Below are 18,621 nucleotides of genomic sequence, written 5' to 3'. Positions count from 1 at the left end.
TGCTCTGTCGGAGGAGAAATACTGAGGGAGCGCTGTGCTGTCGTGGGAGCAGTACTGAGGGAGCTGCACTGTCGGAGGACCAGTACTGAGGGAGCGCTGCACTGTCAGAGGAGCAGTACTGAGGGAGCGCTGCGCTTTCAGAGGAGCAACACTGAGGGAGCGCTGCGCTGTCGGAGAGGCAGTACTGAGGGAGCGCTGCACTGTTGGAGGGGCAGTACTGAGGGAGCGCTGCGCTGTCGGAGGGGTAGTACTGAGGGAGCGCTGCGCTGTCGGAGGAGCAATACTGAGGGAGCGCTGCGCTGTCGGATGAGCAGTACTGAGGGAGCGCTGCGCTGTCGGAGGAGCAGTAGTGAGGGAGCCCTGCAGTGTCAGAGGAGCAGTACTGAGGGAGCGCTGCGCTGTCGGAGGAGCAGCACTGAGGGAGCACTGCGCTGTCGGAGTGGCAGTACTGAGGGAGCGCTGCGCTGTCGGAGGAGCAATACTGAGGGAGCGCTGCGCTGTCGGAGGAGCAGTACTGAGGGAGCGCTGCACTGTCGGAGTAGCAGTACTGAGGGAGCGCTGCGCTGTCGGAGGAGCAGTACTGAGGGAGCGCTGCTCTGTCGGAGGAGCAGTACTGAGGGAGCGCTGCGCTGTCGGAAGGGTAGTACTGAGGGAGCGCTGCGCTTTCGGAGGAGCAATACTGAGGGAGCGCTGCGCTGTCGGAGGAGCAGTACTGAGGGAGCGCTGCACTGTCAGAGGAGAAATACTGAGGGAGTGCTGCGCTGTCGGACGGGCAGTACTGAGGGAGCGCTGTAATGTCAGAGGAGCAATACTGAGGGAGCGCTGCGCTGTCGGAGGAGCAATGCTGAGGGAGTGCTGCACTGTCAGAGGAGCAGTACTGAGGGAGCGCTGCACTGTCAGAGGAGCAGCCCTGAGGGAGCGCTGCGCTGTCGGAGGAACAGTACTGAGGGAGCGCTGCGCTGTCGGAGGAGCAGTACTGAGGGAGCCCTGCAGTGTCAGAGGAGCAGTACTGAGGGAGCGCTGTGCTGTCGGACGAGCAGTACTGAGGGAGCGCTGCGCTGTCGGAGGAGCAGTACAGAGGGAGCTCTGCGCTGTCGGAGGAGCAGTACTGACGGAGTGCTGCACTGCTGGAGGGGCAGTACTGAGGGCGCGCTGCACCGTTGGAGGAGCAATACTGAGGGACCGCTGCGCTGTTGGAGGGGCAGTACTGAGGGAGCGCTGCGCTGTCGGAGGAGCAGTACTGAGGGAACGCTGCGCTGTCGGAGGAGCAGTACTGAGGGAGCGCTGCGCTGTTGGAGGGGCAATACTGAGGGAGTGCTGCGCTGTCGGAGAGGAGTACTGAGGGATCGCTGCGCTGTTGGAGGGGCAGTACTGAGGGAGTGCTGCGCTGTCGGAGGAGCAGTACTGAGAGAATGCTGCGCTATCGGAGGACCAGTACTGAGGGAGCGCTGCGCTGTCAGAGGAGCAGTACTGAGGGAGCGCTGCGCTGTCAGGTGGGTAGTACTGAGGGAGCACTGCGCTTTCGGAGGAGCAGTGCTGAGGGAGCGCTGCACTGTCAGAGGAGCAGTACTGAGGGAGCGCAGTGCTGTCAGAGGAGCAGTACTGAGCGAGCGCTGCGCCATCGGGGGGGCAGTACTGAGGAAGCGCAACGCTTTCGGAGGAGCCGTAATGAGGGAGCGCTGCACTGTCAGAGGGGCAGTACTGAGGGAGAGCTGCACTGTCGGAGGAGCAAAACTAAGGGAGCGCTGCAGTATTGGAGGAGCAGTACTGAGGGAGCGCTGTGCTGTCAGAGGTATAGTACCGAGGGAGCGCTGCGCTGTCGGAGGGGCAGTACTGAGGGAGCGCTGCGCTGTCGGAGGAGCAGTACTGAGGGAGCGCTGCACTGTCGGAGGAGCAGTACTGAGGGAGCGCTGCGCAGTCGGAGCGGCAGTACTGAGGGAGCGCTGCGCTGTCGGAGGATCAAAACTGAGGGAGCGCTGCACTGTCGGAGGAGCAGTACTGAGGGAGCGCTGCGCTGTCGGAGGAGCAGTACTGAGGGAGCGCTGCGCTGTCGGAGGGGCAGTACTGAGGGAGCGCTGCGCTGTCGGAGGGGCAGTACTGAGGGAGTGCTGCGCTGTCGGAGGAGCAGTACTGAGGGAGCGCTGCACTGTCGGAGAGGCAGTGCTGAGGGAGCGCTGCACTGTCGGAGGAGCAGTACTGAGGGAGCGCTGTGCTGTCAGAGGTATAGTACTGAGGGAGCGCTGCGCTGTCGGAGGGGCAGTACTGAGGGAGCGCTGCGCTGTCAGAGGAGTAGTACTGAGGGAGCGCTGCACTGTCGGAGGAGCAGCCCTGAGGGAGCGCTGCGCTGTCGGAGCGGCAGTAGTGAGGGAGCGCTGCGCTGTCGGAGGATCAATACTGCGGGAGCGCTGCACTGTTGGAGGAGCAGTACTGAGGGAGTGCTGCATTGTCGGAGGAGCAGTACTGAGGGAGCGCTGCGCTGACAGAGGAGCAGTACTGAGGGAGTGCTGCGCTGTCAGAGGAGCAGTACTGAGGGAGCGCTGCGCTGTCGGTGGAGCAGTACTGAGGGAGCGCTGCGCTGTCGGTGGAGCAGTACTGAGGAAATGCCGCGCTGTCGGAGGAGCAATACTGAGGGAGCGCTGCACTGTCGGAGGAGCAGTACTGAGGGAGCGCTGCGCTTTCAGAGGAGCAGTACTGAGGGAGCGCTGCGCTGTCGGTGGAGCAGTACTGAGGTAACGCTGCGCTGTCGGAGGAGCAATACTGAGGGAGCGCTGCACTGTCGGACGAGCAGTACTGAGGGAGCGCTGCGCTTTCAGAGGAGCAGTACTGAGGGAGCGCTGCGCCGTCGGAGGGGCAGAACTGAGGGAGCGCTGCGCTGTTGCAGGAGCAATACTGAGGGAGCGCTGCACTGTCGGAGGAACAGTACTGAGGGAGCGCTGCGCTTTCAGAGGAGCAGTACTGAGGGAGCGCTGCACTGTCGGAGGAGCAGTACTGAGGAAACGCTGCACTGTCGGAGGAGCAATAATGAGGGAGTGCTGCACTGTTGGAGGAGCAGTACTGAGGGAGCGCTGCGCTTTCAGAGGAGCAGTACTGAGGGAGTGCTGCGCTGTCGGATGGGCAGTACTGAGGGAGCGCTGCGCTGTCGGAGGAGCAGTACTGAGGAAGCGCAACGCTTTCGGAGGAGCCGTAATGAGGGAGCGCTGCACTGTCAGAGGGGCAGTACTGAGGGAGAGCTGCACTGTCGGAGGAGCAGTACTGAGGGAGCGCTGTGCTGTCAGAGGTATAGTACCGAGGGAGCGCTGCGCTGTCGGAGGGGCAGTACTGAGGGAGCGCTGCGCTGTCGGAGTGGCAGTACTGAGGGAGCGCTGCACTGTCGGAGGAGCAGTACTGAGGGAGCGCTGCGCTGTCGGAGCGGCAGTACTGAGGGAGCGCTGCACTGTCGGAGGAGCAGTACTGAGGGAGCGCTGCGCTGTCGGAGGGGCAGTACTGTGGGAGCGCTGCGCTGTCGGAGGGGCAGTACTGAGGGAGTGCTGCGCTGTCAGAGGAGCAGTACTGAGGGAGCGCTGCACAGTCGGAGAGGCAGTGCTGAGGGAGCGCTGCGCTGTCGGAGGAGCAATACTGAGGGAGCGCTGCACTGTCGGAGGAGCAGTACTGAGGGAGCGCTGTGCTGTCAGAGGTATAGTACTGAGGGAGCGCTGCGCTGTCGGAGGGGCAGTACTGAGGGAGTGCTGCGCTGTCAGAGGAGCAGTACAGAGGGAGCGCTGCACTGTCGGAGGAGCAGCACTGACGGAGCGCTGCGCTGTCGGAGCGGCAGTACTGAGGGAGCGCTGCGCCGTCGGAGGATCAATACTGAGGGAGCGCTGCACTGTCGGAGGAGCAGTACTGAGGGAGTGCAGCACTGTCGGAGGAGCAGTACTGAGGGAGCGCTGCGCTGTCAGAGGAGCAGTGCTGAGGGACCGCTGCGCTGTCAGAGGAGCAGTACTGAGGGAGCGCTGCGCTGTCGGAGGAGCAGTACTGAGGGAGCGCTGCGCTGTCGGTGGAGCAGTACTGAGGAAGTGCCGCGCTGTCGGAGGAGCAATACTGAGGGAGCGCTGCACTCTCGGAGAAGCAGTACTGAGGGAGCGCTGCGCTGTCGGTGGAGCAGTACTGAGGAAACGCTGCGCTGTCGGAGGAGCAATACTGAGGGAGCGCTGCACTGTCGGACGAGCAGTACTGAGGGAGCGCTGCGCTTTCAGAGGAGCAGTACTGAGGGAGCGCTGCGCCGTCGGAGGGGCAGAACTGAGGGAGCGCTGCGCTGTCGGAGGAGCAATACTGAGGGAGCGCTGCACTGTTGGAGGAGCAGTACTGAGGGAGCGCTGCGCTTTCAGAGGAGCAGTACTGAGGGAGCGCTGCACTGTCGGAGGAGCAGTACTGAGGGAGTGCTGCGCTTTCGGAGGAGCAGTACTGAGGTAGCGCTGCTCTGTCGGAGGGGCAGTACTGAGGGAGCGCTGCGCTGTCGGAGGAGCAGTACTGAGGGTGCACTGCCCTGTCGGAGCAGCAGTACTGAGGAAGCGCTGCGCTGTCAGAGGAGCAGTACTGAGGGAGCGCTGCGCTGTCGGAGGAGCAGTACTGAGGGAGCGCTGCGCTGTCGGTGGAGCAGTACCGAGGAAACGCTGCACTGTCGGAGGAGCAATAATGAGGGAGCGCTGCACTGTCGGAGGAGCAGTACTGAGGGAGCGCTGCGCTTTCAGAGGAGCAGTACTGAGGGAGCGTTGCGCTGTCGGATGGGCAGTAATGAGGGAGCGCTGCGCTGTCGGAGGAGCAGAACTGAGGGAGCGCTGCACTGTCGGAAGAGCGGTACTGAGGGAGCGCTGCGCTGTCGGAGGGGCAGTACTGAGGGAGCGCTGCGCCGTCGGAGGGGCAGAACTGAGGGAGTGCTGCGCTTTCGGAGGAGTAGTACTGAGGGAGCGCTGCGCTGTCGGAGGAGCAGTACTGAGGGAGTGCTGCGCTGTCGGAGGAGCAGTACTGAGGGAGCGCTGCGCTGTCGGTGGAGCAGTACTGAGAGAGCGCTGCACTGTCGGAGGAGCAGCACTGAGGGAGGGCTGCATTGTCGGAGGAGCAGTACTGAGGTTGCGCTGTACTGTCGGAGGAGCTGTACTGAGGGAGTGCTGCACTGTCGGAGGAGCAGTACTGAGGGAGTGCTGCACTGTCGGAGGAGCAGTACTGAGGGAGCGCTGCGCTGTCGTAGGGGCAGTACTGAGGGAGCGCTGCGCTGTCGGAGGAGCAATACTGAGTGAGCGCTGCACTGTCGGAGGAGCAGTACTGAGGGAGCGCTGCACTGTCAGAGGAGCAGTACTGAGGGAGCGCTGCGCTGTCGGAGCTGCAGTACTGAGGGAGCGCCGCGCGGTCGGAGGAGCAGTACTGAGGGAGCGCCGCAGTGACGGAGGAGCAGTACTGTGGGAGCGCTGCGCTGTTGGAGGAGCAGTACTGAGGGAGCGCTGCGCAATCAGAGGGGCAGTACTGAGGGAGCGCTATGCTGTCAGAGGGTCAGTACTGAGGGAGCGCTGCACTGTCGGAGGAGCAGTACTGAGGGAACGCTGCGCTGTCAGAGCGGCAGTACTGAGGGAGTGCTGCGATATCGGAGGATCAATACTGAGGGAGCGCTGCGCTGTCGGAGGAGCAGTGCTGAGGGAGCGCTGCGCTGTCGGAGGGGCAGTACTGAGGGAGTGCTGCGCTGTTGGAGGAGCACTGCTGAGGGCGCGCTGCACAGTCGCAAGAGCAGTACTGAGGGTGCGATGCGCTGTCGGAGGAGCAATACTGAGGGAGCGCTGCTCTGTCGGAGGAGCAATACTGAGGGAGCGCTGCACTGTCGGAGGAGCAGTACTGAAGGAGAGCTGCGCTGTCGGAGGGGCAGTACTGAGGGAGCGCTATGCTGTCAGAGGGTCAGTACTGAGGGAGCGCTGCACTGTCGGAGGAGCAGTACTGAGGGAACGCTGCGCTGTCAGAGCGGCAGTACTGAGGGAGTGCTGCGCTATCGGAGGATCAATACTGAGGGAGCGCTGCGCTGTCGGAGGAGCAGTGCTGAGGGAGCGCTGCGCTGTCGGAGGGGCAGTACTGAGGGAGTGCTGCGCTGTTGGAGGAGCACTGCTGAGGGCGCGCTGCACAGTTGCAAGAGCAGTACTGAGGGTGCGATGCGCTGTCGGAGGAGCAATACTGAGGGAGCGCTGCTCTGTTGGAGGAGCAATACTGAGGGAGCGCTGCACTGTCGGAGGAGCAGTACTGAAGGAGAGCTGCGCTGTCGGAGGAGCAGTCCTGAGGGAGCGCTGCGCAGTCGGAGGGGTAGTACTGAGGGAGCATTGCGCTGTAGGAGGAGCAGTACTGAGGGAGCGCAGCGCTGTCGGAGGAGCAGTACTGAGTGAGCGCTGCGCTGTCGGAGGGGCAGTACTGAGGGAGCGCTGCGCTGTCGGAGGGGCAGTACTGAGGGTGCGCTGCGCTGTCGGAGGAGCAATACTGAGGGAGCGCTGCGCTGTCGGAGGAGCAATACTGAGGGAGCGCTGCACAGTCGGAGGAGCAGTACTGAGGGAGCGCTGCGCTGTCAGAGGTATAGTACTGAGGGAGCGCTGCGCTGTCGGAGGGGCAGTACTGAGGGAGCGCTGGGCTGTCAGAGGAGCAGTACTGAGGGAGCGCTGCACTGTCGGAGGAGCAGTACTGAGGGAGCGCTGCGCTGTCGGAGGGGCAGTAATGTGGGAGAGCTGCGCTGTCGGAGGAGCAGTGCTGAGGGAGCGCTGCACTGTCGGAGGAGCAGTACTGAGGGAGCACTGCGCTGTCGGTGGGGCAGTACAGAGGGAGCGCTGCGCTGTCGGAGGGGCAGTACTGAGGGAGTGCTGCGCTGTTGGAGGAGCAATACTGAGGGAGCGCTGCGCTGTCAGAGGGGCAGTACTGAGGGTGCGCTGCGCTGTCGGAGGAGCAATACTGAGGGAGCGCTGCCCTGTCGGAGGAGCAATACTGAGGGAGCGCTGCACTGTTGGAGGAGCAGTACTGAGGGAGAGCTACGCTGTCGGAGGAGCAGTACTGAGGGAGCGCTGCGCTGTCAGAGGAGCAGTACTGAGGGATCGCTGTGCTGTCGGAGAGGCAGTACTGAGGGAGCGCTGCGCTGTCGGAGGTGCAGTACTGAGGGAGCTCTGCGCTGTCGAGGGAGCAGCACTGAGGGAGCGCTGCACTGTCGGAGGAGCAGTACTGAGGGAGCGCAGCGCTGTCGGAGGGGCAGTACTGAGGGAGCGCTGCTCTGTCGGTGGGGCAGTACTGAGGGAGCGCTGCGCTGTCGGCGGAACAGTACTGAGGAGGCACTGCACTGTCGGAGGAGCAGTACTGAGGGAGCGCTGCGCTGTCAGAGGAGCAGTACTGAGGGAGCGCTGCGCTGTCAGAGGGGCAGTACTGAGGGAGTGCAACGCTGTCGGAGGAGCAGTACTGAGAGAGCGCTGCACTGTCGGAGGGGCAGTACTGAGGGAGTGCTGCGCTGTCGGAGGAGCAGTACTGAGGGAGCGCTGCACTGTCGGAGAGGCAGTGCTGAGGGAGCGCTGCGCTGTCGGAGGAGCAATACTGAGGGAGCGCTGCACTGTCGGAGGAGCAGTACTGAGGGAGCACTGTGCTGTCAGAGGTATAGTACTGAGGGAGCGCTGCGCTGTCGGAGGGGCAGTACTGAGGGAGCGCTGCGCTGTCAGAGGAGTAGTACTGAGGGAGCGCTGCACTGTCGGAGGAGCAGCCCTGAGGGAGCGCTGCGCTGTCGGAGCGGCCGTACTGAGGGAGCGCTGCGCTGTCGGAGGATCAATACTGAGGGAGCGCTGCACTGTCGGAGGAGCAGTACTGAGGGAGTGCTGCATTGTCGGAGGAGCAGTACTGAGGGAGCGCTGCGCTGACAGAGGAGCAGTACTGAGGGAGCGCTGCGCTGTCAGAGGAGCAGTACTGAGGGAGCGCTGCGCTTTCGGAGGAGCAGTACTGAGGGAGCGCTGCGCTGTCGGTGGAGGAGTACTGAGGAAATGCCGCGCTGTCGGAGGAGCAATACTGAGGGAGCGCTGCACTGTCGGAGGAGCAGTACTGAGGGAGCGCTGCGCTTTCAGAGGAGCAGTACTGAGGGAGCGCTGCGCTGTCGGTGGAGCAGTACTGAGGTAACGCTGCGCTGTCGGAGGAGCAATACGGAGGGAGCGCTGCACTGTCGGACGAGCAGTACTGAGGGAGCGCTGCGCTTTCAGAGGAGCAGTACTGAGGGAGCGCTGCGCCGTCGGAGGGGCAGAACTGAGGGAGCGCTGCGCTGTTGCAGGAGCAATACTGAGGGAGCGCTGCACTGTCGGAGGAACAGTACTGAGGGAGCGCTGCGCTTTCAGAGGAGCAGTACTGAGGGAGCGCTGCACTGTCGGAGGAGCAGTACTGAGGAAACGCTGCACTGTCGGAGGAGCAATAATGAGGGAGTGCTGCACTGTTGGAGGAGCAGTACTGAGGGAGCGCTGCGCTTTCAGAGGAGCAGTACTGAGGGAGCGCTGCGCTGTCGGATGGGCAGTACTGAGGGAGCGCTGCGCTGTCGGAGGAGCAGTACTGAGGAAGCGCAACGCTTTCGGAGGAGCCGTAATGAGGGAGCGCTGCACTGTCAGAGGGGCAGTACTGAGGGAGAGCTGCACTGTTGGAGGAGCAGTACTGAGGGAGCGCTGTGCTGTCAGAGGTATAGTACCGAGGGAGCGCTGCGCTGTCAGAGGGGCAGTACTGAGGGAGCGCTGCGCTGTCGGAGTGGCAGTACTGAGGGAGCGCTGCACTGTCGGAGGAGCAGTACTGAGGGAGCGCTGCGCTGTCGGAGCGGCAGTACTGAGGGAGCGCTGCGCTGTCGGAGGAGCAGTACTGAGGGAGCGCTGCGCTGTCGGAGGGGCAGTACTGTGGGAGCGCTGCGCTGTCGGAGGGGCAGTACTGAGGGAGTGCTGCGCTGTCAGAGGAGCAGTACTGAGGGAGCGCTGCACAGTCGGAGAGGCAGTGCTGAGGGAGCGCTGCGCTGTCGGAGGAGCAATACTGAGGGAGCGCTGCACTGTCGGAGGAGCAGTACTGAGGGAGCGCTGTGCTGTCAGAGGTATAGTACTGAGGGAGCGCTGCGCTGTCGGAGGGGCAGTACTGAGGGAGTGCTGCGCTGTCAGAGGAGCAGTACAGAGGGAGCGCTGCACTGTCGGAGGAGCAGCACTGACGGAGCGCTGCGCTGTCGGAGCGGCAGTACTGAGGGAGCGCTGCGCCGTCGGAGGATCAATACTGAGGGAGCGCTGCACTGTCGGAGGAGCAGTACTGAGGGAGTGCTGCACTGTCGGAGGAGCAGTACTGAGGGAGCGCTGCGCTGTCAGAGGAGCAGTGCTGAGGGACCGCTGCGCTGTCAGAGGAGCAGTACTGAGGGAGCGCTGCGCTGTCGGAGGAGCAGTACTGAGGGAGCGCTGCGCTGTCGGTGGAGCAGTACTGAGGAAGTGCCGCGCTGTCGGAGGAGCAATACTGAGGGAGCGCTGCACTCTCGGAGGAGCAGTACTGAGGGAGCGCTGCGCTGTCGGTGGAGCAGTACTGAGGAAACGCTGCGCTGTCGGAGGAGCAATACTGAGGGAGCTCTGCACTGTCGGACGAGCAGTACTGAGGGAGCGCTGCGCTTTCAGAGGAGCAGTACTGAGGGAGCGCTGCGCCGTCGGAGGGGCAGAACTGAGGGAGCGCTGCGCTGTCGGAGGAGCAATACTGAGGGAGCGCTGCACTGTTGGAGGAGCAGTACTGAGGGAGCGCTGCGCTTTCAGAGGAGCAGTACTGAGGGAGCGCTGCACTGTCGGAGGAGCAGTACTGAGGGAGCGCTGCGCTTTCGGAGGAGCAGTACTGAGGGAGCGCTGCTCTGTCGGAGGGGCAGTACTGAGGGAGCGCTGCGCTGTCGGAGGAGCAGTACTGAGGGTGCACTGCCCTGTCGGAGCAGCAGTACTGAGGAAGCGCTGCGCTGTCAGAGGAGCAGTACTGAGGGAGCGCTGCGCTGTCGGAGGAGCAGTACTGAGGGAGCGCTGCGCTTTCAGAGGAGCAGTACTGAGGGAGCGTTGCGCTGTCGGATGGGCAGTAATGAGGGAGCGCTGCGCTGTCGGAGCAGCAGAACTGAGGGAGCGCTGCACTGTCGGAAGAGCGGTACTGAGGGAGCGCTGCTCTGTCGGAGGGGCAGTACTGAGGGAGCGCTGCGCCGTCGGAGAGGCAGAACTGAGGGAGTGCTGCGCTTTCGGAGGAGTAGTACTGAGGGAGCGCTGCGCTGTCGGAGGAGCAGTACTGAGGGAGTGCTGCGCTGTCGGAGGAGCAGTACTGAGGGAGCGCTGCGCTGTCGGTGGAGCAGTACTGAGAGAGCGCTGCACTGTCGGAGGAGCAGCACTGAGGGAGGGCTGCACTGTCGGAGGAGCAGTACTGAGGTTGCGCTGTACTGTCGGAGGAGCTGTACTGAGGGAATGCTGCACTGTCGGAAGAGCAGTACTGAGGGAGTGCTGCACTGTCGGAGGAGCAGTACTGAGGGAGCGCTGCGCTGTCGTAGGGGCAGTACTGAGGGAGCGCTGCGCTGTCGGAGGAGCAATACTGAGTGAGCGCTGCACTGTCGGAGGAGCAGTACTGAGGGAGCGCTGCACTGTCAGAGGAGCAGTACTGAGGGAGCGCTGCGCTGTCGGAGCTGCAGTACTGAGGGAGCGCCGCGCGGTCGGAGGAGCAGTACTGAGGGAGCGCCGCAGTGACGGAGGAGCAGTACTGTGGGAGCGCTGCGCTGTTGGAGGAGCAGTACTGAGGGAGCGCTGCGCAATCGGAGGGGCAGTACTGAGGGAGCGCTATGCTGTCAGAGGGGCAGTACTGAGGGAGCGCTGCACTGTCGGAGGAGCAGTACTGAGGGAACGCTGCGCTGTCAGAGCGGCAGTACTGAGGGAGTGCTGCGCTATCGGAGGATCAATACTGAGGGAGCGCTGCGCTGTCGGAGGAGCAGTGCTGAGGGAGCGCTGCGCTGTCGGAGGGGCAGTACTGAGGGAGTGCTGCGCTGTTGGAGGAGCACTGCTGACGGCGCGCTGCACAGTCACAAGAGCAGTACTCAGGGAGCGCTGCTCTGTCGGAGGGGCAGTACTGAGGGTGCGATGCGCTGTCGGAGGAGCAATACTGAAGGAGCGCTGCTCTGTCGGAGGAGCAATACTGAGGGAGCGCTGCACTGTCGGAGGAGCAGTACTGAAGGAGAGCTGCGCTGTCGGAAGAGCAGTCCTGAGGGAGCGCTGCGCAGTCGGAGGGGTAGTACTGAGGGAGCATTGCGCTGTCGGAGGAGCAGTACTGAGGGAGCGCTGCGCTGTCAGAGGTATAGTACTGAGGGAGCGCTGCGCTGTCGGAGGGGCAGTACTGAGGGAGCGCTGGGCTGTCGGAGGAGCAGTACTGAGGGAGCGCTGCACTGTCGGAGGAGCAGTACTGAGGGAGCGCTGCGCTGTCGGAGGGGCAGTAATGTGGGAGAGCTGCGCTGTCGGAGGAGCAGTGCTGAGGGAGCGCTGCACTGTCGGAGGAGCGGTACTGAGGGAGCACTGCGCTGTCGGTGGGGCAGTACAGAGGGAGCGCTGCGCTGTCGGAGGGGCAGTACTGAGGGAGTGCTGCGCTGTTGGAGGAGCAATACTGAGGGAGCGCTGCGCTGTCAGAGGGGCAGTACTGAGGGTGCGCTGCGCTGTCGGAGGAGCAATACTGAGGGAGCGCTGCCCTGTCGGAGGAGCAATACTGAGGGAGCGCTGCACTGTTGGAGGAGCAGTACTGAGGGAGAGCTGCGCTGTCGGAGGAGCAGTACTGAGGGAGCGCTGCGCTGTCAGAGGAGCAGTACTGAGGGATCGCTGTGCTGTCGGAGAGGCAGTACTGAGGGAGCGCTGCGCTGTCGGAGCTGCAGTACTGAGGGAGCTCTGCGCTGTCGAGGGAGCAGCACTGAGGGAGCGCTGCACTGTCGGAGGAGCAGTACTGAGGGAGCGCAGCGCTGTCGGAGGGGCAGTACTGAGGGAGCGCTGCTCTGTCGGAGGGGCAGTACTGAGGGAGCGCTGCGCTGTCGGCGGAACAGTACTCAGGAGGCACTGCACTGTCGGAGGAGCAGTACTGAGGGAGCGCTGCGCTGTCGGAGGAGCAGTACTGAGGGAGCGCTGCGCTGTCAGAGGGGCAGTACTGAGGGAGTGCAACGCTGTCGGAGGAGCAGTACTGAGAGAGCGCTGCACTGTCGGAGAGGCAGTGCTGAGGGATCGCTGCGCTGTCGGAGGAGCAAAACTGAGGGAGCGCTGCACTGTCGGAGGAGCAATACTGAGGGAGCGCTGCGCTGTCGGAGGGGCAGTACTGAGGGAGCGCTGCGCTGTCGGAGGAGCAGTACTGAGGGAGCGCTGCACTGTCGGAGCGGCAGTACTGAGGGAGCGCTGCGCTGTCGCTGGTTCAATACTGAGGGAGCGCTGCACTGTTGGAGGAGCAGCACTGAGGGATCGCTGCGCTGTCGGAGGAGCAGTACTGAGGGAGCGCTGTGCTGTCGGAGGGGCAGTAATGTGGGAGAGCTGCGCTGTCGGAGGAGCAGTACTGAGGGAGCGCTGCGCTGTCAGAGGAGCAGTACTGAGGGAGCGCTGTGCTGTCGGAGAGGCAGTACTGAGGGAGCGCTGCGCTGTCGGAGGGGCAGTACTGTGGGAGCTCTGCACTGTCGGAGGAGTAGTACTGAGGGAGCGCTGCGTTCTCAGAGGAGCAGTACTGAGAGAGCGCTGCGCTGTTGGAGGAGCTGTACTGAGGGTGTGCTGCGCTGTCGGAGGAGCAGTACTGAGGGAGCGCTGCCCTGTCGGAGGAGCAGTACTGAGGGTGCGCTGCGCTGTCGGAGGAGCAATACTGAGGGAGCGCTGCACTGTCGGAGGAGCAGTACTGAGGGAGCGCTGCGCTGTCAGAGGAGCAGTACTGAGGGAGCGCTGTGCTGTCGGAGAGGCAGTACTGAGGGAGCGCTGCGCTGTCAGAGGGGCAGTACTGTGGGAGCTCTGCACTGTCGGAGGAGTAGTACTGAGGGAGCGCTGCGTTCTCAGAGGAGCAGTACTGAGAGAGCGCTGCGCTGTCGGAGGAGCAGTACTGAGGGAGCGCTGCGCTGACGGAGGAGCAGTACTGAGGGAGCGCTGCGCTGTTGGAGGGGCAGTACTGAGGGAGCGCTGCGCTGTCGGAGGAGCAGTACTGAGGGAGCGCTGCGTTGTCGGACGGGCAGTACTGAGGGAGCGCCGCGCAGTCGAGGGAGCAGTACTGAGGGAGCGCTGCACTGTCGGAGGAGCAGTACTGAGGCAGCGCTGCGCTGTCGGAGGGGCAGTACTGAGGGAGAGGTGCGCTGTCGGAGAAGCAGTACTGAGTGAGTGCTGCACTCTCGGAGGGGCAGTACTGAGGGAGCGCTGCGCTGTCGTAGGAGCAAAACTGAGGGAGCGCTGCACTGTCGGAGGAGCAGTACTGAGGGAGCTCTGCGCTGTCAGAGGTACAGTACTGAGGGAGCACTGCGCTGTCGGAGGGGCAGTACTGAGGGAGCGCTGTGCTGTCGGAGAGGCAGTACTGAGGGAGCGCTGCGCTGTCGGAGGGGCAGTACTGTGGGAGCTCTGCACTGTCGGAGGAGTAGTACTGAGGGAGCGCTGCGTTCTCAGAGGAGCAGTACTGAGAGAGCGCTGCGCTGTCGGAGGAGCAGTACTGAGGGAGCGCTGCGCTGTCGGAGGGGCAGTACTGAGGGAGCGCTGGGCTGTCGGAGGAGCAGTACTGAGGGAGCGCTGCACTGTCGGAGGAGCAGTACTGAGGGAGCGCTGCGCTGTCGGAGGGGCAGTAATGTGGGAGAGCTGCGCTGTCGGAGGAGCAGTGCTGAGGGAGCGCTGCACTGTCGGAGGAGCGGTACTGAGGGAGCACTGCGCTGTCGGTGGGGCAGTACAGAGGGAGCGCTGCGCTGTCGGAGGGGCAGTACTGAGGGAGTGCTGCGCTGTTGGAGGAGCAATACTGAGGGAGCGCTGCGCTGTCAGAGGGGCAGTACTGAGGGTGCGCTGCGCTGTCGGAGGAGCAATACTGAGGGAGCGCTGCCCTGTCGGAGGAGCAATACTGAGGGAGCGCTGCACTGTTGGAGGAGCAGTACTGAGGGAGAGCTGCGCTGTCGGAGGAGCAGTACTGAGGGAGCGCTGCGCTGTCAGAGGAGCAGTACTGAGGGATCGCTGTGCTGTCGGAGAGGCAGTACTGAGGGAGCGCTGCGCTGTCGGAGCTGCAGTACTGAGGGAGCTCTGCGCTGTCGAGGGAGCAGCACTGAGGGAGCGCTGCACTGTCGGAGGAGCAGTACTGAGGGAGCGCAGCGCTGTCGGAGGGGCAGTACTGAGGGAGCGCTGCTCTGTCGGAGGGGCAGTACTGAGGGAGCGCTGCGCTGTCGGCGGAACAGTACTCAGGAGGCACTGCACTGTCGGAGGAGCAGTACTGAGGGAGCGCTGCGCTGTCGGAGGAGCAGTACTGAGGGAGCACTGCGCTGTCAGAGGGGCAGTACTGAGGGAGTGCAACGCTGTCGGAGGAGCAGTACTGAGAGAGCGCTGCACTGTCGGAGAGGCAGTGCTGAGGGATCGCTGCGCTGTCGGAGGAGCAAAACTGAGGGAGCGCTGCACTGTCGGAGGAGCAATACTGAGGGAGCGCTGCGCTGTCGGAGGGGCAGTACTGAGGGAGCGCTGCGCTGTCGGAGGAGCAGTACTGAGGGAGCGCTGCACTGTCGGAGCGGCAGTACTGAGGGAGCGCTGCGCTGTCGCTGGTTCAATACTGAGGGAGCGCTGCACTGTTGGAGGAGCAGCACTGAGGGATCGCTGCGCTGTCGGAGGAGCAGTACTGAGGGAGCGCTGTGCTGTCGGAGGGGCAGTAATGTGGGAGAGCTGCGCTGTCGGAGGAGCAGTACTGAGGGAGCGCTGCGCTGTCAGAGGAGCAGTACTGAGGGAGCGCTGTGCTGTCGGAGAGGCAGTACTGAGGGAGCGCTGCGCTGTCGGAGGGGCAGTACTGTGGGAGCTCTGCACTGTCGGAGGAGTAGTACTGAGGGAGCGCTGCGTTCTCAGAGGAGCAGTACTGAGAGAGCGCTGCGCTGTTGGAGGAGCTGTACTGAGGGTGTGCTGCGCTGTCGGAGGAGCAGTACTGAGGGAGCGCTGCCCTGTCGGAGGAGCAGTACTGAGGGTGCGCTGCGCTGTCGGAGGAGCAATACTGAGGGAGCGCTGCACTGTCGGAGGAGCAGTACTGAGGGAGCGCTGCGCTGTCAGAGGAGCAGTACTGAGGGAGCGCTGTGCTGTCGGAGAGGCAGTACTGAGGGAGCGCTGCGCTGTCAGAGGGGCAGTACTGTGGGAGCTCTGCACTGTCGGAGGAGTAGTACTGAGGGAGCGCTGCGTTCTCAGAGGAGCAGTACTGAGAGAGCGCTGCGCTGTCGGAGGAGCAGTACTGAGGGAGCGCTGCGCTGACGGAGGAGCAGTACTGAGGGAGCGCTGCGCTGTTGGAGGGGCAGTACTGAGGGAGCGCTGCGCTGTCGGAGGAGCAGTACTGAGGGAGCGCTGCGTTGTCGGACGGGCAGTACTGAGGGAGCGCCGCGCAGTCGAGGGAGCAGTACTGAGGGAGCGCTGCACTGTCGGAGGAGCAGTACTGAGGCAGCGCTGCGCTGTCGGAGGGGCAGTACTGAGGGAGAGGTGCGCTGTCGGAGAAGCAGTACTGAGTGAGTGCTGCACTCTCGGAGGGGCAGTACTGAGGGAGCGCTGCGCTGTCGTAGGAGCAAAACTGAGGGAGCGCTGCACTGTCGGAGGAGCAGTACTGAGGGAGCTCTGCGCTGTCAGAGGTACAGTACTGAGGGAGCACTGCGCTGTCGGAGGGGCAGTACTGAGGGAGCGCTGCGCTGTCGGTGGAGCAGTACTGAGGGAGCGCTGCACTGTCGGAGGAGCAGTACTGAGGGAGCGCTGCGCTGTCAGAGAGGCAGTACTGAGGGAGCGCTGCGCTGTCAGAGGAACAATACTGAGGGAGCGCTGTACTGTCGGCGGAGCAGTACTGAGGGAGCGCTGCGCTGTCGGAGGAGCAGTCCTGAGGGAACGCTGCGCTGTCAGAGAGGTAGTGCTGAGGGAGCGCGGCGCTGTCGGAGCAGCAGTTCTGAGGGAGCGCTGCACTGTTGGAGGAGCAGTACTGAGGGAACGCTGCAATGTCGGAGGAGCAATACTGAGGGAGTGCTGCACTGTCGGAGGAGCATTACTGAGGGAGCGCTGCGCTGTCAGAGGAGCAGTACTGAAGGATTGCTGCGCTGTCGAGGGAGCAGTCCTGAGGGAGCGCTGCACTGTCGGAGGAGCAGTACTGAGGGAGCGCTGCGCTGTCAGAGGGGCATTACTGAGGGAGCGCTGCTCTGTCGCAGGGGCAGTACTGAGGCAGCGCTACGCTGTCGGAGGGCCAGTGCTGAGGGAGTGGTGCGCTGTCGGAGGAGCAGTACTGAATGAGTGCTGCACTGTCGGAGGGGCAGTACTGAGGGAGCGCTGCGCTGTCGAAGGAGCAAAACTGAGGGCGCGCTGCACTGTCGGAGGAGTAGTACTGAGGGAGCTCTGCGCTGTCAGAGGTATAGTACTGAGGGAGCACTGCGCTGTCGGAGGGGCAGTACTGAGGGAGCGCTGCGCTGTCGCTGGAGCAGTACTGAGGGAGCGCTGCACTGTCGGAGGAGCAGTACTGAGGGCGCGCTGCGCTGTCGGAGGGGCAGTACTGAGGATGCGCTGCGCTGTCGGAGGATCAATACTGAGGGAGCGCTGCACTGTCGGCGGAGCAGTACTGAGAGAGCGCTGCGCTGTCGGAGGAGCAGTCCTGAGGGAACGCTGCGCTGTCGGAGGGGTAGTACTGAGGGAGCGCTGCGCTGTCGGAGGAGCAGTTCTGAGGGAGCGCTGCACTGTCGGATTAGCAGTACTGAGGCAGCGCTGCGCTGTCGGAGGGGCAGTACTGAGGCAGTGCTGCGCTGTCGGAGGAGCAATACTGAGGGAGCGCTGCAATGTCGGAGGAACAATACTGAGGGAACGCTGCACTGTCGGAGGAGCAGTATTGAGGGAGCGCTGCGCTGTCAGAGGAGCAGTACTGAGGGATTGCTGCGCTGTCGGAGGGGCAGTACTGAGGAGAGCGCTGCGCTGTCGGAGGGGCAGTACTGAGGGAGCGCTGTGCTGTCGGAGGGGCAGTACTGAGGTAGTGCTGCGCTGTCGGAGGAGCAGCACAGAGGGAGCGCTGCGCTGTCGGAGGAGCAGTACTGAGGGAGCGCTGCATTCTCAGAGGAGCAGTACTGAGGGAGCGCTCCGCTGTCGGAGGAGCAGTACTGAGGGAGCGCTGCGCTGTCGGAGGATCAGTACTGAGGGAGCGCTGCGCTGTCGGAGGAGCAGTACTGAGGGAACGAACGCTGCGCTGTCGGAGGAGCAGTACTGAGGGATCGCTGCGCTGTCGTAGGGGCAGTACTGAGGGACAGCTGCGCTGTTGGAAGAGCAGTACTGAGGGAGCACTGCACTATCGAAGGGTTAGTACTGAGGGAGCGCTGCGCTGTCGTAGGGGCAGTACTGAGGGAGCGCTGCACTATCGGAGGGGCAGTATTGTGGGAAAGCTGCACTGTCGGAGATGCAGTACTGAGGGAGCGCTGCACTATCGGAAGGGCAGTACTGAGGGAACGCTGCGCTGTCGGAGGAGCTGGACTGAGGGAGCGCTGCGCTGTCGGAGGAGCAGTACTGAGGGAGCGCTGCGCTGTCGGAGGAGCAGTACTGAGGGAGCGCTGCGCTGTCGGAGGGGCAGTACTAAGGGAGCGCTGCGCTGTCGGAGGGGCAGTACTGAGGGAGCGCTGCGCTGTCGGATGAGCAGTACTGAGTGAGCGCTGCACTGTCGGAGGGGCAGTACTGAGGGAGCGCTGCGCTGTCGGAGCAGCAATACTGAGGGAGCGCTGCACTGTCGGAGGAGCATTACTGAGGGAGCGCTGCGCTGTCAGAGGAGCAGTACTGAGGGAGCGCTGCGCTGTCGGAGGGGCAGTACTGGGGGAGCGCCGCGCTGTCGGAGGAGCAGTCCTGAGGGAGCGCTGCGCTGTCGGAGGAGCAGTACTGAGGGAGCGCTGCGCTGTCGGAGGGGCAGTACTAAGGGAGCGCTGCGCTGTCGGAGGGGCAGTACTGAGGGAGCGCTGCGCTGTCGGATGAGCAGTACTGAGGGAGCGCTGCACTGTCGGACGGGCAGTACTGAGGGAGCGCTGCGCTGTCGGAGGAGCAATACTGAGGGAGCGCTGCGCTGTCAGAGGAGCAGTACTGAGGGAGCGCTGCGCTGTCGGATGGGCAGTACTGAGGGAGCGCCGTGCTGTCGGAGGAGCGGTACTGAGGGAGCGCTGCACTGTCGGTGGAGCAGTACTGAGGGAGCGCTGCGCTGTTGGAGGAGCAGTACTGAGGGAGCGCTGCGCTGTCGGAGGGGCAGTACTGAGGGAACGCTGCGCTGTCGGAGGGGCAGTACTGAGGGAGCGCTGCGCTGTCAGAGGAGTAGTACTGAGGGAGCGCTGCATTCTCGGAGGAGCAGTACTGAGGGAGCGCTGCGCTGTCGGAGGAGCAGTACTGAAGGAGCGCTGCGCTGTCGGAGGATCAGTACTGAGGGAGCGCTGCGCTG

Source organism: Somniosus microcephalus, chromosome 1 (genome assembly GCF_052327205.1).
Source record: "Somniosus microcephalus isolate GS21.2 chromosome 1, FLI_Smic_1.0, whole genome shotgun sequence".
NCBI lineage: Eukaryota > Metazoa > Chordata > Chondrichthyes > Squaliformes > Somniosidae > Somniosus > Somniosus microcephalus.
Note: the sequence above shows the minus strand (reverse complement) of the source record.